The 18,560-nt window shown below is 41.3% G+C and overlaps 1 non-coding gene across 1 annotated transcript; it reads left to right on the top strand.

Moving 5' to 3' along the window:
* Positions 1-11,317: 11,317 nt before the first annotated feature.
* On the top strand, positions 11,318-11,424 carry LOC147938224 (small nucleolar RNA R71). The gene has a single exon (XR_015567480.1). It is a non-coding gene; the product is annotated as a small nucleolar RNA R71 (small nucleolar RNA).
* Positions 11,425-18,560: the final 7,136 nt, after the last annotated feature.

The raw sequence follows: 18,560 nt of genomic DNA, 5'->3' as shown, positions 1-18,560 counted from the left end.
TGGGTTTTTAGGGTCGGGGTCTTACACCTATCTTGAATGGAAAAGTCGCATGGACCACTTGTACTCGTGTCATGCCCATCCGAAGCTGCGGAAGGTCCAATATGCGGTGGCACAATTTACCGATCACGCCCTTACCTGGTGGGATCGACTCGAAGCTGAACAGCGACGCAACCGCGACCGACCTATCACTGTTTGGGAGGTCTTGAAAGCAAAGATGCGAAGGCGCTACGTGCCTCCATACTACCACCGCGAGCTCCAGAAGAAGTTTCGGCGACTAACGCAAGGAGCATGGAACGTGGAGGAGTATTACGAAGAATTTGAACACTTGCGCAACCGGTTGCAAGTCGATGACTCTGAAGAGTCACTCATGGCTCAGTTCTTGGACGGATTGCAAGAGCGCATTGCACGCAAGGTCGAGCGCCAGTCCTATCAAACCTTTGAGGAGTTATTGCATCTCTCGGTGCAAATTGAAAATCAAATCAAGAAGAAGAGCGCCTCTGCGCCTCGTGGCCGAACTCAAGGAGCTACAATTTGGACTCCTAACGCGTCGCCATCCAACCGATTGCCAGAAAATCCAAAGGCGACCAGCGCGGACTCGAGATTCAAACCTAGGGAGCCGGCCACCAATGAGTGCCAAGATCCGCGACACAACACCACCGACGTCCAGAGCCACGACATTATATGTTTCAAGTGTCAAGGGAGAGGCCATTACGCTCATGATTGTCCGAACGCATGGACAATGATACTGACCGAGGCTGGCGAGATCGAGTCCGACGATGAGGCCACCAAAGAGATTGTGCGAGGAGAAGGCGAGCTGGAAGAAGCTATTGCGGAACCCGAGGTTGGAGAACTGCTCATGATACGCCGCATCTTGAACGCCGGTGTAGCCACAGATGACGCCAACCAACGTGACAACATTTTCCACACGAGATGCACTGTAAGTGGTCGCGTTTGTGGCTTGATCATAGATGGAGGTTCTTGCACTAACGTGGCAAGTTCCAGTCTTGTCAAGAAACTTTCTCTTGAAACCACAAACCACCACCGCCCTTATCGCTTGAGATGGTTATCGCCCTTACCACTGTGATCCAAGTAAAGGAATAGGTCACGGTCCCATTCAGTATTGGTCCGTATAAGGATCAAGTCTTTGTGATGTAGTGCCTATGCAAGCTAGCCACCTTTTATTGGGTCGCCCATGGCAGTTTGATAAGCGCACCACACACTGCGGCCATACTAACCAATACTTTTTCGTTCATGACAACAAACGTATTTGCTTGAAACCCTTGAGCCCCACGCAAGTGTATGAAATGCAAGACAAGTTGTCTAAAGACTCGAACGATAAAAAGAATTTCCTGATTCAATATGGTGATGTTAGAAAGTCCCTTAAGGACTCAGCACAATTGATTTTGAGATGCATTGCTTTCAGGTCTTGATGGTTCTCTAGAGGCCTTACCGGAGGTCATACGCGGCGTCCTCAAGCGTTTCGCGGATGTGTTCCCTGAAGAACTCCCCGAAGGCCTACCACCGATCAGAGGCATCGAGCATCAGATCGATCTAGTCCCACGAGCACAGCTTCCCAACCGGCCAGCCTACCGTGTCAACCCCGAAGAGGCGAAGGAGCTTGAGCGACAAGTCAAAGAGCTCATGGCGCAAGGTTACGTCCGAGAGAGTTTGAGTCCATGTGCCGTACCAGTGCTCCTAGTCCCGAAGAAAGACGGATCATGGAGGATGTGCGTTGACTGTCGAGCCGTCAACAACATCACCATCAAATACCGCCACCCTATTCCACGCCTCGATGACATGCTAGACGAGCTTAGCGGTGCTAGTGTCTTCTCAAAGATCGATTTGAAGAGCGGCTACCATCAAGTTCAAATGAAGGAGGGCGACGAGTGGAAAACGGCCTTCAAGACAAAACAGGGTTTGTACGAATGGTTGGTAATGCCATTCGGTCTTTCTAACGCCCCCTCTACCTTTATGCGTCTTATGAACCATGTTTTGAGATCATTTATCAATAAATTCGTAGTGGTTTATTTTGATGATATATTGGTATATAGCTCTAGTTTGACTGATCATGTTAAACACCTAGAGGCTGTCTTGTTTACTCTCCGCGAAGAGCAACTCTACGCAAACTTGAAAAAGTGCGTGTTTGCTGCTAATGAATTTGTCTTTTTAGGCTTTGTTGTGAGTTCGCAGGGCCTTAAGGTCGATGGAGAGAAGATACGCGCAATAGAGGAGTGGCCCACGCCAACGAGCATCACTCAAGTCCGGTCGTTCCACGGCCTAGCCAGCTTTTACTGGAGGTTTGTGCGAGACTTCAGTACGATCGCCGCACCTCTCACCTCCGTGATCAAGAAGAATAGCGAGTTTCGATGGGGAGAGGAACAAGACAAGGCCTTCACCGAGCTCAAGAAACGCCTCACGCAAGCACCCTTGCTTACATTGCCCGACTTCAACAAAACTTTTGAAGTTGAGTGCGATGCGTCGGGAGTCGGGGTCGGAGCTGTCCTGACTCAAGGAGGCAAACCGGTGGAGCCACGCTCAACTACCCTACGTATGACAAGGAGTTATACGCCCTCGTTCGTGCCATGGAGGTTTGGCAACATTATTTATTGGCAAGAGAGTTTGTGATTCACACTAATCACGAAACTCTCAAGCACCTCCGCGGCCAGACCAACCTCAAGAGACGTCATGCGAAATGTTTGGAGTTCATTGAGTCGTTCCCATACGTCATTAAGTACAAGAAAGGCAAGGAGAACGTAGTCGCTGATGCCTTATCGAGACGGCATGCACTAATCACCACAATGGACGCGCGAGTTTTGGGTTTTGAAAGCATCAAGGATGCTTATGCTGGAGATGCTGAATTTGGAGATTGCTTCCAGAACCATGGGAAGGGAATCTACACCGAGTTCTACATTCATGAGGATTTCCTGTTCAGAGGTCGACGGCTGTGTATACTAAATGGTTCTATCCGGGAGTTGCTAGTTCGTGAAGCCCATAGTGGAGGTTTAGCGGGTCATTTTGGCATCACCAAGACCTTGGCCGTACTCAAGGAGCATTTTTACTGGCCAAAGATGCAAAGTATGGTGGAGAAGCACGTCGGCCGTTGCATTGCTTGTCGCACCTCCAAGTCGACAACTCACCCGCATGGCCTCTACATGCCTTTTCCCGTGTCCACCGCACCATGGATCGATCTCTCCATGGATTTCATCCTCGGCCTACCCTTCTTGGCGCATAAAGATAGTATCATGGTGGTTGTTGATAGGTTCTCGAAGATGGCTCACTTCATTCCATGCAATAAGAACAATGATGCTGTGCAATTGGCGAATTTGTTCTTTATTCAGGTCATAAGGCTTCATGGCGTTCCGCGCACCATCATATCCGATCGGGATCCCAAGTTTCTTGGCCACTTCTGGCAAACTATTTGGCGCAAGCTCGGGACGAAGCTACTTTACTCCACTGCGGCTCACCCTTAGACCAACGGCCAAACAGAGGTCGTCAACAGATCAATAGGCGCCTTACTCCGCACAGCTATCGCAAGCAACAAAGGCTCCTGGCTCGAGTGCATCCCGATCATCGAGTTTGCGTACAATCAAGCGGTGCATTCAGCCACAAAAAGGTCGCCGTTCGAGGTCGCATACGGGTTCAAGCCTTTGACGCCCCTGGATCTCCTCCCTATACCACCGAATGAAGCCGAGAATCAAGACGGTGTCGCACGAGCAGAAATGGTCAAGGCTTTGAACGAGGAGGTCTGAGCCAACATAGAGCGAAGGAACGAGCAGTATGCACGCTTTCTCAACCGAGGACGTAAACCGATGCTGTTCAAGCCTAGTGACTGGGTCTGGCTACACTTAAGGCCGGAGAGGTTCCAGCAAAAACGCAAGGACAAGCTTAGCCCGCGAGGAGATGGCCCATTCTGAGTCATCGAGAAGATCAACGACAACGCCTATCGACTCGAGCTTCCAGGTGAGTTTGGTACGTCCACCTCATTCAATGTCACTGACCTCGTTCCGTTTGATGTAGGTGAAGGCGAAGATGTTTTGGGGACAAAACCTTTTCAAGGGGGAGGGAATGATGTGATCACAGGACGCGACCTCGGCCAAGAAGACCAAGACACGCCGGACGCGACCGAGATGCCTGACCAAGACGCATTGGACGCGACCAGGGCAACCTCTTCAGACGCGGCCAGGGCTCCAACGATCCTTCCCGGAGCCACCACACGTTCCAAGAGCTCAGCAAAGGCGGCCAAACAGCGGCTCAACCTATTTGTCCGAACCTACGTCCAACACCAGCCACCCCACGAAGACTCCGAAGGCTCAGTCAGCTTAGTCTTCACTCTTACCCAAGAGTGAAGACGGTAAAGTCGTTAAGCAAGGAAGTGTACTCTTTTTCCTCACTCCGGGTTTGTCCCAATGGGTTTACTGGAGAAGGTTTTAACGAGGCATGGAGCTAAACGCAAAACGCCTAAAGGCTAAGTTGCTTCACGCGCAAGGCCAAGGCGGTTATCTCTTTCCCTCTTAGTTTTTGGTTTAAATTTGAAACTTTGAGAATATTCTCCGTTGATCCTTTAGCTTTTGAACGTTGAGAGCTTAGCGTTGAAAGTCAATAGAGGCGACATGTTCCATTTACAAGGGAGACACGTCTAAAGACGATTGTGCAGACCATTAAGAGTCCGCGGGTCCCTAAGTCCTCACTTGACCTAATGTATTTAAACTCTCTCTTAGCTTTGTTCCTCTTTAGACTTGTATGAAAATAAAACTTTTCCGCAAGAGAGATTCTTGAAACTTGTCTCATTCTTCTCTTTCTTCAATCCGGGATTGAACCCTGAGAAAACCCTAACAAGCCTCGAACCGGGTTCGACCTTGTTAGAGACCGTATCAAGAGGAAAGCCAAACCTCTTGTGTCGTCTCTCGATCCATCCGCATTTCCCCTCACTTTGCTTCCATTTGTCCTTTTCTTGACCTCAAGTCCTCTTTCATCAGTTCTCGAGTTCCTCACGAACCACCTCAAATCACCACCACCATTGTTTCCCTCGTAGACGTCCATCCGCTCGTTCCGCATCCATACCGTCCGATTGAACCGTTCGTGGCTTCCCGACGTATCTCCCGAACGGCTCGTTTGAATTCCTTCAAACTCCGTTTCCCTCGTTTGATTCTCTCCTAGATCCGAAGCCAAGAACCTCGGTCGAGAAAAGTTTCACCGATTGAAAGTTGACAGAGAGCTCAAGCCGCATCCGTACCGCGATCGTATCGTGACCGTGTCTTCGGGTCACATCAACCTAGGTCAACCCAAAACAAACTGGGTCAAACCCAGGTCAAAAATAAAACAAGTTTGGTGTGAACTCCATCGGCCATGGCTTGGCCGAGTGGTGTGGCCGCGTGTCTTCCCTCGGCCTTGGTTTGGCCGCGTGTGGTGGCCGTGTGTGTCTTCGCACCTTCAACCATTTGAACTCCATCGGCCATGGCTTGGCCGAGTGGTGTTGCCGCGTGTGTCTTCGCACCTTGGTCCATCTGATCTCCAGCGGCCATGGCTTGGCCGAGTGGTGTGGCCGCGTGTGTCTTCGCACCTTGGTCCATCTGATCTCCAGTTCTGGCTGTATATACGCTCACTAAAACAGGTATAACTCCTTACACACACATCCGATTGTCTTGAAATCACCTGCATTGCAAATTTTACTCAATTTCCAATAACTTTGGTGAATAAATCTGGAGCTAAATCCCAAGGAAAGGTCTTCATACGTCGATCTTTGAGGGACTGCAGACTGGTTCTGAATCATCAATCATCTTGTGTGCATCCAAATGTGTGTCTTCTGATGTAGTAACTTTCAGTATCAATTATTTATCAATCCACAATTTGCAATCAACCAACTCACCAAGAATACACAAATATGCTTAATCTATTCTTAATCAAGTAAAAGTTCTTATGTCACTACTTAACTAATCAAAATGACCCAAATAAAGCAAACAAGGCAATGCAAACTCAAGGAAAACAAACACAAATAGCAATAATACTGAAACTCAAGGATTAACAAGAGAACCTTGGGCAAGGTAATTGACTTGGGAGATAGCTAATCAATCCTAGATGTCTAAGTAACAATCAAGAACAATCCTAAGGCTAGAACACTAATGCAAATCAATTCATTTCCATGATAAAGATCCTATGCTAATCAAGTGATAATCAACAATTTCTAAAGGTAATCACAAGACAAACATGCATTAAGAACAAGTTCAAATACCACTAAGCACCCTAATCATCAATTTCCATTGGCTATGAATGCAAAGCTCTTGAAAAGATTGGTTCAGGAATTTCATCAAACACCTTGTGGGCATGGAAATCCTAAAGTCTAGATTTAAGCTTGATCAAGGCTATCAAGCAATATTATCACAAATCAAAATAGGAAATGCATAAAATAAGCCCTAGACATCAAAGATCAACCATCTATCTCCCTACTCTACCAAGCCCAAAGTTCTTAAAAGATCTACTCACTAATCATCATGATCACACAAAGGAAAGAGTTTTGTCTTTGTGAAATCATAACAAAAGCTTGTAGATTAAGAGATTTGAAAGACAAAGTACTATTAAAACTGGGAAATCCACCAAAGATTCAACAAAACCAAGTATGGAAAAGCTTAAGAACCCTAGGTGGCTACTTAACAAAAGCTAATACAAGAGATAATAGATAAGATAAGAGATAAGTCTCCACAATTAGGGTTTGAGTATTTATAGGACAACATAAACTAAACCAGAACAAACCGGATTGAAATTAAACAATTCAGAGAAAACTGGAACAAACCGGGTTTTGCTCTCAAAATGGCGCACGATCGACCACTTGATCGACCATTTGGTCGATTGGTCCTCCGTCGTGATCGACCATTTGGTCGATCGGTTGGTCGATCGCTAGAGTCTCCGAAGTCTCGCACCTTGAAGTCCGAAGTCCAGCTTGCGTCACGATCGACCATTTGGTCGATTGCTTGGTTGCTTGGCCAAGTCTCCGAAGTCTCGGCTCGTGTCACGATCGACCATTTGGTCGATTGCTTTGGTCGATCGTTTTTTCATGTGTCCAGTCCGAGGAATCCAATAGCGCTTTGATCGACCAAATGGTCGATTGGTTGGTCGATCGGCTGAAGTCCAAGAATCTGGTGATGCGTTAATCGACCATTTGGTCGATCGGCTGGTCGATTGTTCGGCCTTCTTGTACTCATTTCCATTTCCTTGCAAATTCTTGACTTATTTGGCTCCGAAGCATACTTTCCTTGCATATCTCCACTCCAACACCTGAAATACCAAACTTGATGCACAATGCAGCCTAAACAACCTAAATGCTCATGAATATGCACAAAACAATGAAGAATTAAGCTTTAAAAACTCATAAAAAACAAGATATCAACTCCCCCAAACTTATACTTTGCTAGTCCTCTAGCAAAAACCAAGTGAAGAACAAGGGAGAGAGGTCTAAAGATGGGACTCAGAACCTAAAGACATGAGATAAAGGATTCAAACCAAAGTCCTTAGATGTAGTTCAATGGTGCTAAGATCAATCAAAGTCCTTACAAATATTTTTCTATGCTTAACACAATGCATAACTCTAGTTCATCTTCTATCTATTGGCAAAGACTTGCAATCCTATTGAACATCTCTTTCACATTCATTAAAGTGTTTGGTGTGATCTTGCAAATGGAAAATAAATCAAGCTCAATTGGTTTAAGGTAAAGGCTGTTTATAAAGTGGTTGGATATTGGTGTTTTTGGGTGGTTAACTCTCAAACAAAGAGGAATGCTAGACAGTCATGAAATCTATCTAAGACCGAGAATAATTTGGGCATACAAAGCTTAGCTCTTCATGTTCTATCCACCTAAAATCTTTTCTACCCCTTTTCTCATCTTTCTTATCTTCTTTTCTAACCCAAAAACTCAACCTTATTCAACTTAACCCGTTTTTCTTCTTTACTTATGGTCTTATTCCTTTATTTTTATTGTATCTCTAAGGCTGTTCTTGCTTTCAACACTAGCTCCTTTTCTTTCTTATTCATTATTTGCTATACTCCCAATCTTGTTTGATTTTCCTTTAATCTTTTCATTTTGATTCTTGGAGATTATAACAATACTTTCTATCCCTTTTCTTTGAGATTTAGAGCTTATAACCAACTTAACCTTAGAGACTTTTCTTTTCTTTTGACCAAGTAAACCTTTATTTCCCTTCTTATTCTTTCTTGTTCCCAAACTTGAACCCAAATCAACATTCTAACCACCTATTTCCTTCAAAACCAGTCATATTAGCTAGCTATAAAGATTCCAAGCCTAGCTAAAAACAAGAGACAGTTCTTTGTCATTCTCAATACTCTCAACATTTCACAACCTATAGTATTATCAAGAAAAGGCCTCACTCAACAAATCAATACAAGGCTTGAAAGAAAAGGCTGGGGTTCAAAGGTGTGGCAAGAGATTGGGTTAAACTAAATAGAGTGGCAAATAGAGATAGTTAACCCAAATGAAAGTTCCATGAGCTAGCATTCATAGTCCATATGCAAGATAATTTAAAGATCAAATTAAAGTCCAAATAATATAGAGATGTAGCAATTATCAAGCAAGCTTTACACTAGAAGAAGATGCTTTCAAGTGACACAATGCTTTTAAGCCTAGATTCTTCATTTTTTCCCAAAGATTAAACAAGCACCAATGAACTATAAATGAGCGATGTGGGTTCAATCCTAAAACTCAACCTTTACAAGGCAATTTTATTATTATCCCAAATGCAAGTGAAAATGCATACTAAATGCTTCTAGACTCAATCCTAAACACAAAAATGAATATACAAAGTTACATTCATTTGTTTTTGGTTTTTTAAAAATATTCAAATTTTTTTTTGATTTTTCTCAAAACATAGCTATTAACAATGCATCACACAAAACATGAAAATCAAAACAGAACATAATGTTAGATGGCTGGTCCCTCCCCTAAACTTAATTCACACAGTCCCTGTGTGAGAAAAGTCCAAGAGAAAGACTAACAAAATAAAGAAAACAAGACTCAAATGATATATACAATGGGAAGTTAGGACCATACCTTGGCCCTAGTTGTGAACCTTAGGGAATGGAGTGATAGGAGGAGTTTTAGTGCTCCCATGAAATCCTGTTGATTTGGTGGAAGGAGAATGGAGGTTGATTGTAATGACACTTGAGAGAAGTTCATGAAGCTTATCTTTGTCATAATGATACTTGGGATCTAGCTTGGCTTTGACACTTGCAAAGGGTAGAGAAGGACCTTTGTGCTTCACTTTGTACTCTATTGCTCCATCAACAAGCCCCAAGGGATGCAAACACAAAGTCATAGGAGAAGAAACAATGGTGGGAAGGTGGTTTTGTTTCTTCTTCCTCTTCTTCTTGTCAACAACTTTATTTGCTTGACCCAAATCCCCTTCTCTTGAATCAGCTTTGAGGTCATCAAACAAGGAGTCTAAACACTCACCATCCAAAATGTCCTCATCAAGCTTTGTGGTCTCTTTAATCTCCACTTTATCAACTTGGAGCTCTTGATGTTGATCATTCAAGTCTCTATGCTCTTCCTTAGTTACCACTTCTTCACTAGTGATTGTTGCACAAAAAATTGTAGAGGAAGAAGGTTTGATAGGATAAGATGTGTTGGGATTCACATGAAGAAGAGTTACTCTCTTATTTGGGAAATCAATACTTGCCCCCACAGTGTTGAGAAAGGGAGTTCCTAGTATGAGAGGGAGCTTGTTGGTTTCTTTAATCTTAACTATCATGAAGTCTGTTGGAACTGTGCAATCACCAACCTTGAGTGGATAGTTCTCAATCAAACCAAGTGGAGATTTTGAGGAGGCATCTCCAAATGTGATGGAAGAAGAGGGTTGCTTCATGTTTTTGATCCCAAGACTCTTTACCATCTCAAGTGACATCACATTAACACTTGCTCCTGAATCACATAAGGCATCATCAAGTTGAAAAGCACCAAGTGAGCAAGGTATAGTAAATCTGCCTGGATCTTCAAGCTTGGAAAGTGTTTTTGGACTTGGTTGTTGTTCACTTGGTGAATCAAAAATTCCCATGATCTCTTTCACCTTCTCTCTGTTTGCTAGAATGGCTTTGATGAACTCTATATGGCTAGGAACTTGAGACAAGCTATCCACATAAGGCAAAGGTGCTCAAGCTCTATTCATATTAGCTTTAAAACTTGAGAGCACTTTCTTTTTGGCCTTTGTAAGAACCCTTTGTGGACATGGAAATGGAGGACTATAAAGAGGAGGAGCAACACTTGGTTCATCTTTCTTTTCAACTTCATTTGCAACTATCTCCTTTCCCCTTAATCCCTTCTCAGATTTTTCAACTTTAGCAACCACCAAACTTTCAGCAGCAGAACCATATAGGAGAGAAGAGATCTCTTCAATAGACCTTTCATTCTCATCAGCATGGCTATCCATTTTTGATTTTTCGAAACTCATACTAGTAACCCTGTTCACTTCTTCCTTGAAGATAGCATTGCAAAACGCCTTTGGGTTTTGTTCTTATTTTCCCGGTAGAGAACCCATTTGTTTTGTTGAAGAGGAAGAAGCTTGTCCCTGAACTTGTGTTTGCAACCTTTCAAACTTAGCATTTAACTCACCATAGACATTGTCAACCTTGTTGTGTATGGCTTTCATTTGTGTAGCAAGTTCAATGGCTCCTCTTCCTTGTCCTTCTAGGAGTTGTCTAAGTAGAGCATTTGTGTCATCTACTTGAAATTGAGGATGTGGTGCAGTCAGTTGTTGTTGAGGTTGGGAATAGCTTTGAGGCTTGCCTTGGTAGTTTCCTTGAGGTTGAGGCTGATGGTTGGGTTGGGAAGGGAAACCAGGTGGTTTTTGGGGCGGGTAAGATTGATCTTGTGGGTTCTCCACATTGGTGCTGCGGTAAGAGAGGTTAGGGTGGTTGCGGTAATTAGGATTGAACTTGTTATAGCCTTGGCCACCCACGTAGTTGACCTCTTCTTGTCCTTCAACACAAGCTTCCATTCCCTCTTGATACCCTTGATAAACATTACTCTCGGTAACAAAATGGACTGGCTTTTGAGTGGCAAGAATCATCTTATCCATCTTTTCATTCAATGCTTTGATCTCCTTGCGGTGATGCTCATTCATATTAGAGTGATCTCGTGGAATTCTATCATAATCCTCCCCATAGTTACCATCACTTTGAGCAAGATTCTCCACCAAAGTCATATCAACATCAACATCTTGCCCAAGGAAGTTTCCATTACTTGCTGTGTCAAGCAACATTCTTATCTTTGGTAGCACTCCTCTATACAATGTGCTAAGAAGAGACTCCTTGGAGAAACTATGATGAGGACATTGCATAGTATAGCCCTTGAATCTCTCCCATGCTTCACAAAAACTCTCATTTCCCTTTTGAGCAAAGCTTGATATCTCATTTCTCAACCTTGCTGTTCTTGTAGTTGAGAAGAACTTGGATAGGAAAGCTCTCTTGCATTGATCCCACGAGGTGATGGATCCCACTGGTAGGTTCTTCTCCCAAGTCCTAGCTCTATCTCCAAGAGAAAACGGAAAGAGGCGGAGTTTGAATGCATCTTCCGAGATACCGTTGATTTTCACTGTCCCACACATCATATCAGACTGATCCAAGTGGTCAAGAGGGTCTTCCATAGGCAGACCATGGAACTTTGAGCTTTGCACCATGTTGATAAGACTTGACTTGATTTCGTAGTTGTTGTTCTCAACAGTGGGTGCTCTAATTCCTTGGCGGTTCCCATGAATGTTTGGTTGATCAAAGGCTCCAATGACTCGTGGTTGTCTTGGAGGATGGATAGGAGCTTGGTTTTCGTTGGGCTGATCATTTCCATTATGACCAGCGGCTGGAGGAGGGTTGTTCTCCATGGCTTGGCGGGCTAAACGGCGGTTCTCTCTTTCAAGTCGGGATACGTCGTCAACAGGCTGAAACAAGTTTGCTAAACCGTGGCTTCTCAAGTTCATACACCCTGAAAATCAAAGACAAACCACCAATGCAAACCAAGCAACAAACAGTGTAAAGTAAATGAATAGTCTCGAGCAAGTATGAAATCCTAATGGTCAATTAGAATGCAAACGGGCAACGGCGCCAAATTGGTGTAGTACTTTACTTCAATTAAATTATCAATCCACAATTTGCATTAATCAACACACTAGGAATACAAAAAGATGCTTAATCTATTCTTAAACAAGGAAAGTTCTTTGTCACAATCTTAACTAACAAAAATGATTCAAAGAAAGGAAACAAGACAATGCAAACTCAAGGCAAAAAGAACACAACTAGCAACAATACTGAAAATCAAGAATTAACAAGAGAACCTTGGGCAAGGTAATTGACTTGGGAGATAGTTAATCAATCCTAGATGTCTAAGTAACAATCAAGAACAATCCTATGGCTAGAACACTAATGCAAATCAATTCATTTCCATGATAGAGATCCTATGCTAATCAAGTGATAATCAACAATTTCCAAAGGTAATCACAAGACAAACATGCAATAAGAACAAGTTCAAATACCACTAAGCACCCTAATCATCAATTTCCATTGGCTAGGAATGCAAAGCTCTTGAAAAGTTTGGTTCAGGAATTTCATCAAACACCTTGTGGGCATGGAAATCCTAAAGTCTAGATTTAAGCTTGATCAAGGCTATCTAGCAATATTATCACAAATCAAGATAGGAAATGCATAAATAAAGCCCTAGACATCATCGATCAACCATCTATCTCCCTAATCTACCAAGCCCAAAGTTCTTAAAAGATCTACTCACTAATCATCATGATCACACAAAGGAAAGAGGTTTCTCTTTGTGAAATCATAACAAAAGCTAGTAGATTAAGAGATTTGAAAGACAAACTACTATTAAAACTGGGAAATCCACCAAAGATTCAACAAAACCAAGTATGGAAAAGCATAAGAACCCTAGGTAGCTACTTAACAAAAGCTAATACAAGAGATAATAGATAAGATAAGAGATAAGTCTCCACAATTAGGGCTTGAGTATTTATAGGAAAACATAAACTAAACCGGAACAAACCGGATTGAAAATAAACAATTCAGAGAAAACCGGAACAAACCGGGTTTTGGTCTCAAAATGGCGCACGATCGACCACTTGATCGACCATTTGGTCTATTGGTCCTCCGTCGTGATCGACCATTTAGTCGATCGGTTGGTCGATCGCTCAAGTCTCCGAAGTCTTGCACCTTGAAGTCCGAAGTCCAGCTTGCATCACGATCGACCATTTGGTCGATTGCTTGGTCGATTGACCAAGTCTCTGAAGTCTCGGCTCGCGTCACGATCGACCATTTGGTCGATTGCTTTGGTCGATCGTTTTATCCTGTGTCCAGTCCGAGGAATCCGATAGCGCTTTGATCGACCAAATGGTCGATTGGTTGGTCGATCAGCTGAAGTCCGAGAATCTGGTGATACGTTAATCGACCATTTGGTCGATCGGCTGGTTGATTGTTCGGCCTTCTTGTCCTCATTTCCATTTCCTTGCAAATTCTTGACTTATTTGGCTCTAAAGCATACTTTCCTTGCATATCTCCACTCCAACACCTGAAATACCAAACTTGATGCACAATGCAGCCTAAACAACCTAAATGCTCATGAATATGCACAAAACAATGAAGAATTAAGCTTTAAAAACTCATAAAAACACAAGATATCATCTTCCATTATATTGCAAATTCTTGACTTATTTAGCTCCAAAGCACATATTCCTTGTACATCTCTACTCCAACACCTGAAATACCAAACTTGATGCAAAATGCAACCTAAACAACCTAAATGCTCATGAATATGCACAAAACAATGAATAATTAAGCTTTAAAATCACATAAAAACACAAGATATCAAGTTTCATCGATGGTGAGTGGTCAGAAAAGCTTCAGGAAATATATTGGATGTTGTCTTGAGTTTGCTGGTCCAGACACAGTTCTTTGCCTACATTGGATTTGATTCAGTTGCAAATATGGCATACGAGGTGAAAGATTGTGATGCTAGAAACTGCTAAATTTAGATAGAATACTTGCAAGAATGTGGGACGAAATGGGGGACTTGTGAGAGTTTATTATATGAGACTTGTGAGTTGTGACAATTTTTATTATATTTAGCATTTTGCATCTTTTTATAGGAAATGTATTCTGAATTATGCAAATTTTCTACTACAAACAGTTTGTGATAATTCAATAAAATAAGTTATAGATTTTTTTTTATCAATCTCTTAACATTCTCCAAAATCACTAAAATAACATTATCAACTTACAACAACAAAAAGAATTCATGATATTTGATTTAAAGTTTATGAAATAGGATTTAGGGTTTATCTAAGGTATAGAGATTCATATGTAGAATATTTTTCTATTTCAAAATTAAGAAAAAAAGAAATATAACGAATTAAGAAAAAAAGAAATATAACTTAACATATCTAATAAAATAAAAATTATTGAAAATACAAAATAAGAATAAAAAGTTAGTTGAATTTTGAATTAGAATTTAGGGTATAAGAGTATATAAATCTACTTATAATATAAATACAAATAGTAAACTTTTAATTGTAAATGATTAAATTTTCTACTTATAATAACAATGAAAATATAGAAACTATTATTGTTTTATTACAAAATAGAAATAAAAATGAAAGTAATAGAGAGTCTTTGATGTTAGGATATAGGGTATAAGGGTTGTGATTTAGGGTATAGGATTTGAAACTACTAACTCTTAACCATAAACACTAAATTTTTAATTGTAAATAATTTAACACCAATTTCATAAAATATATCAAAAATAAACAAAATTCAAGTATTAATCTAGTAATTAAAAAAAAAATATTTCAAGTATTACAAATTTTAAAATGTAAATAGAAAAGCTGGTTTCTGATTGGTTAATCCATAGAGTGAAGGATCACCCCTTAGTTTAATACACACCGTTGATTTTATTAAAATCAATGGACTACCTTCCTTCTTTCTGACTTCCCTTCGCTGTGCTGTCTCACGCTCCTCTTTTCTTCTTCTTTTTTTTTTGTGTGTGAGAGAAACTCTTCCTCTTCTCTTCGTCGATAGCTTCTCTCTGTGTCCCGGATTTTTCATTAGCTTGTCTTCTTTGCCTTCGAGCTACCGTTCTCATCTGTATAGACGCAACCAAAGACCAAACCCAAGGCAAAATCGGATCATTCGTAGCAATCGGAGGAAGCAAAATTACAGTACCACCATCGAAACTTACTTGTTCATCGGAATCAAACACACTCAGTATCATTCTATTATTGTCAGATTGTGATTGATTTTGGTTTCCGTTTGTTTTTCTCAGGGACAGATGCTGGTTCACTTTCTGGGTTTTCAGCCAAAAGTCATTCTAATTTGGATTATCCCCTTCTCTTCAGGTCAGATTTGTTTCGTTCTTGTGATATTCGTTTAGGTTAAAGACTTGAATCTTCTGCTAATTTTTTTCTTTCTCGTTTAGGTTATTGAATTAAGATCGAAGATGAGATGTAGTATTGAAAGGACTCACCTTTTTTTTTTTAAATAATAAATAATAAATATAATATAGTAAATAAACTACAACTAGTGGTTCCATACCCACTAGCCACCTAACCACAATCACAATCATCAGCGGAATAACCAATCTCAATATCCAATAAATATCCAATAATATAACCAATAAATATAACATCAACAATATCCAATAATCAAATAACAGGAAACATAGAACCAGCAACCTAGCAATGTTCTAATGACCCAACTCTAGTAACCTAGCAATGTTAGACAACATCAAATCGAGTCCCTAGAATATCTTCCTCTTCATTGCCTTGATTCCACCATCACACTTTGCCTTTACGTGCACCACAAACACATATTGAGATGCATGAGTCAGTCCTCCCATCTACTAGGCTATACACACAAGAAATAAGATCTCTACATGCCACAATCAACAATCAATAAATAAACCAAGCAATATACAAAGCATGCAACATCCGTCGTAGCTAAAAGAAGGGTGTTGACTGACACCAGATGGTGTCGATCGACACTGACAATCTGGTGTTGACCGACACCATGACCGACACTCCCGAAAACCCTAGTTTGTGTTGACCGACACCTCCACATGGTGTCGATCGACACTCGCCAAAGTCTCGAGCCGTCCTCGCGTTGGTGTCGACCGACACCCCAACTGGTGTCGACCGACACCGATGCCGAGCATCGATTTCCTTCGATAAAAAACTCCAAATCTCGCCTCCAATCTTCTCTAATCCGCTCCATGCATTCCCAGAAGCCAAACCCAGCCATAGCAGCGACGAAAAACCATAGAGAACTCAAAGAAACAACCACATAAGCACCAAATCACAGAAAAACTAGAGATCTTATCTTAGATAAACCATGGTCATGCACTCACCTCTTTGCAGGAAGATTAAGACCAATAGCAACGAATCCAACCCTCCTAGCAAGCTTGTAGATCCTTCCTAGCTCAAAAACTCTCAAGAACAGCCAGGAATCTCACCAATCTCTCTCAAAATCTCAAGAACAATGCTTTTCTCTCCTTTCTCTCAAAAACAACAATGCGGCGACAAAATAAACTTCCCAAAACCCTTCTTGTGTTGAAACCCGCTTAAATAACCCGGTTCAATGGTTTCCTAAAACCAAACCAAACCAAATCGATTAAAAACTCAATCTGGTCAAACCAGAATTTAGTGGTGTCAACCGACACCCCCTTGGTGTCAACCGACACCCCCTTGGTGTCGATCGACACCCATCCCCAAAAACTAATTTTTGGTTTGCGGATGTTACAAGTATGGCTTTTCTCTGATTGATTTTGAATCTGATTTATGTGTGTGTAGGAGCAAGTGATTAGAGTAACTGAAGCAGAGACATCACATGTATATAACTCAAGTTCTTGGGTCCTCTTCCTTTGATCCTTCTAATAGCTTGTGTTTGGTATTTGGTTTTGTTTATTTACGTTGTTGTTTGATGGTGAACTTTGCAGAGAAAAACTTCAATTGGTGATCCTAGGACCAGATATGTCTGTCTGCTTATGTTATTTCGGTTTCTTGATTTCAGGTTGTTCAACAAAAACCTGCTTCTTGCTTGTGTTTGACAACTGTTAAGAAGGAAGACAAGCTTGAGTAGCAAGATCCTTCAGGCATGGCAATTGTTATTGGTCTCTGCATATGTGTTATGACTCTATGAAGAAATAGAGAGTTCACATAAAGCCAAAGGCTCTAAGGTGATATGCTGCTGGAATGGTGTTGGCTGTTAAATGGTATGAGTTGGAGATCTACTAGAGCTGCTTCGGTTTCTTTATACTTGGCTTTTTTTTTTTGATTTGGTTGGTGATTCAAGCATTTGTATTTTTTGGGTATTTGATGGACCGACGTACTATTTCTCCCTCAAAACTATCATATCTTGCCAGTTCTCCATCGATCTTTGATATCTTACCAGTTCTCCTTCGGACTTATATATTCGGTCTATATCCCCCCTAATCCATACTTCTATGCTTATTTCCCCATCGAACTCGATTTACACGGTTTTGGTACAAAACCCGATAGAAACCCATATTAAACCAGTATGAAACCAATTTAGAACCCGGGTAACATAAACAACCCGACCCCCCAACCCTACTTCTTCTTTTTCTATTTTAAATCGAGAAACCCCAAATTGGCAACTAAGAACCCTAAAAATCGAAATCGAAAAAGAAATCTCTCTATTTTTCTCTCACTCAAAATCATGAGCAATGTCTCTGGATCTTCGAGCTGTTCTTCAAATGTCTGCGAAAGAGGAAGAGTTGCTGGTGTACTGCTTCAGGTTACAACCGCTTACCTGCGCATAGTCGAGAACACACTCCTTAAAAGCGATTCCATTGTAGAAGCTTTCCCCTTTGAACATTGAACCGTTACCACGAACGATGGGTGTCCCCCTTCTCGCAGGACCACTACGAACATGTTCCTCAGCCTCATCATCACTTTCTGGGTATACGTTGTGACGAATCGATTCCTCCGCATCCGTGAAATCTGTCGCAATCTGGTTGATATGAAATTCATCCCGATCCTCAGCTTATGCGTCGAAATCAAATCCAAGAGGCGGATTGGTAATGGGAATTAACACCATCGCAACCGGCAAGAGAGAAGAAACGAGAAGAAGAAATGTGAAAAAAACTAGGGTTCGTCGAGGCTCGAGAGAGAAAAGGGGAAAAATCGAATATATAAGTTCGAAGAAGAACTGGTAAGATATCAAAGATGGATGGGGAACTGGCAAGATATAATAGTTCCGAGGGGAAAATAGTACGTCGGTCCGTATTTGATAGAATGACTCTATGTAAAATGTATGTTTTATTAATATAATGTAATATTAATTTTATTTATGAATCAATTTGAAATTTATATTTTATGCAATATAGGTTTCAAATAATTGAAATATAGCACATGATAATATACATTACAACAGCATTAACAAAATGATACAAAACAATATTTTACACCACTAATAAAATGATACAAAACAATCTCTTATAACACTAATAAAATAATATAAAACAATATTTTATAACACGAAAAAGGCCATGAAA

The sequence above is a fragment of the Camelina sativa genome, chromosome 9, assembly GCF_030686135.1.
Source record: "Camelina sativa cultivar CO46 ecotype springtype chromosome 9, ASM3068613v1".
NCBI classification, from domain to species: Eukaryota; Viridiplantae; Streptophyta; class Magnoliopsida; order Brassicales; family Brassicaceae; genus Camelina; species Camelina sativa.
Note: the sequence above shows the minus strand (reverse complement) of the source record. Positions and strands in the feature narration are given on the sequence as shown.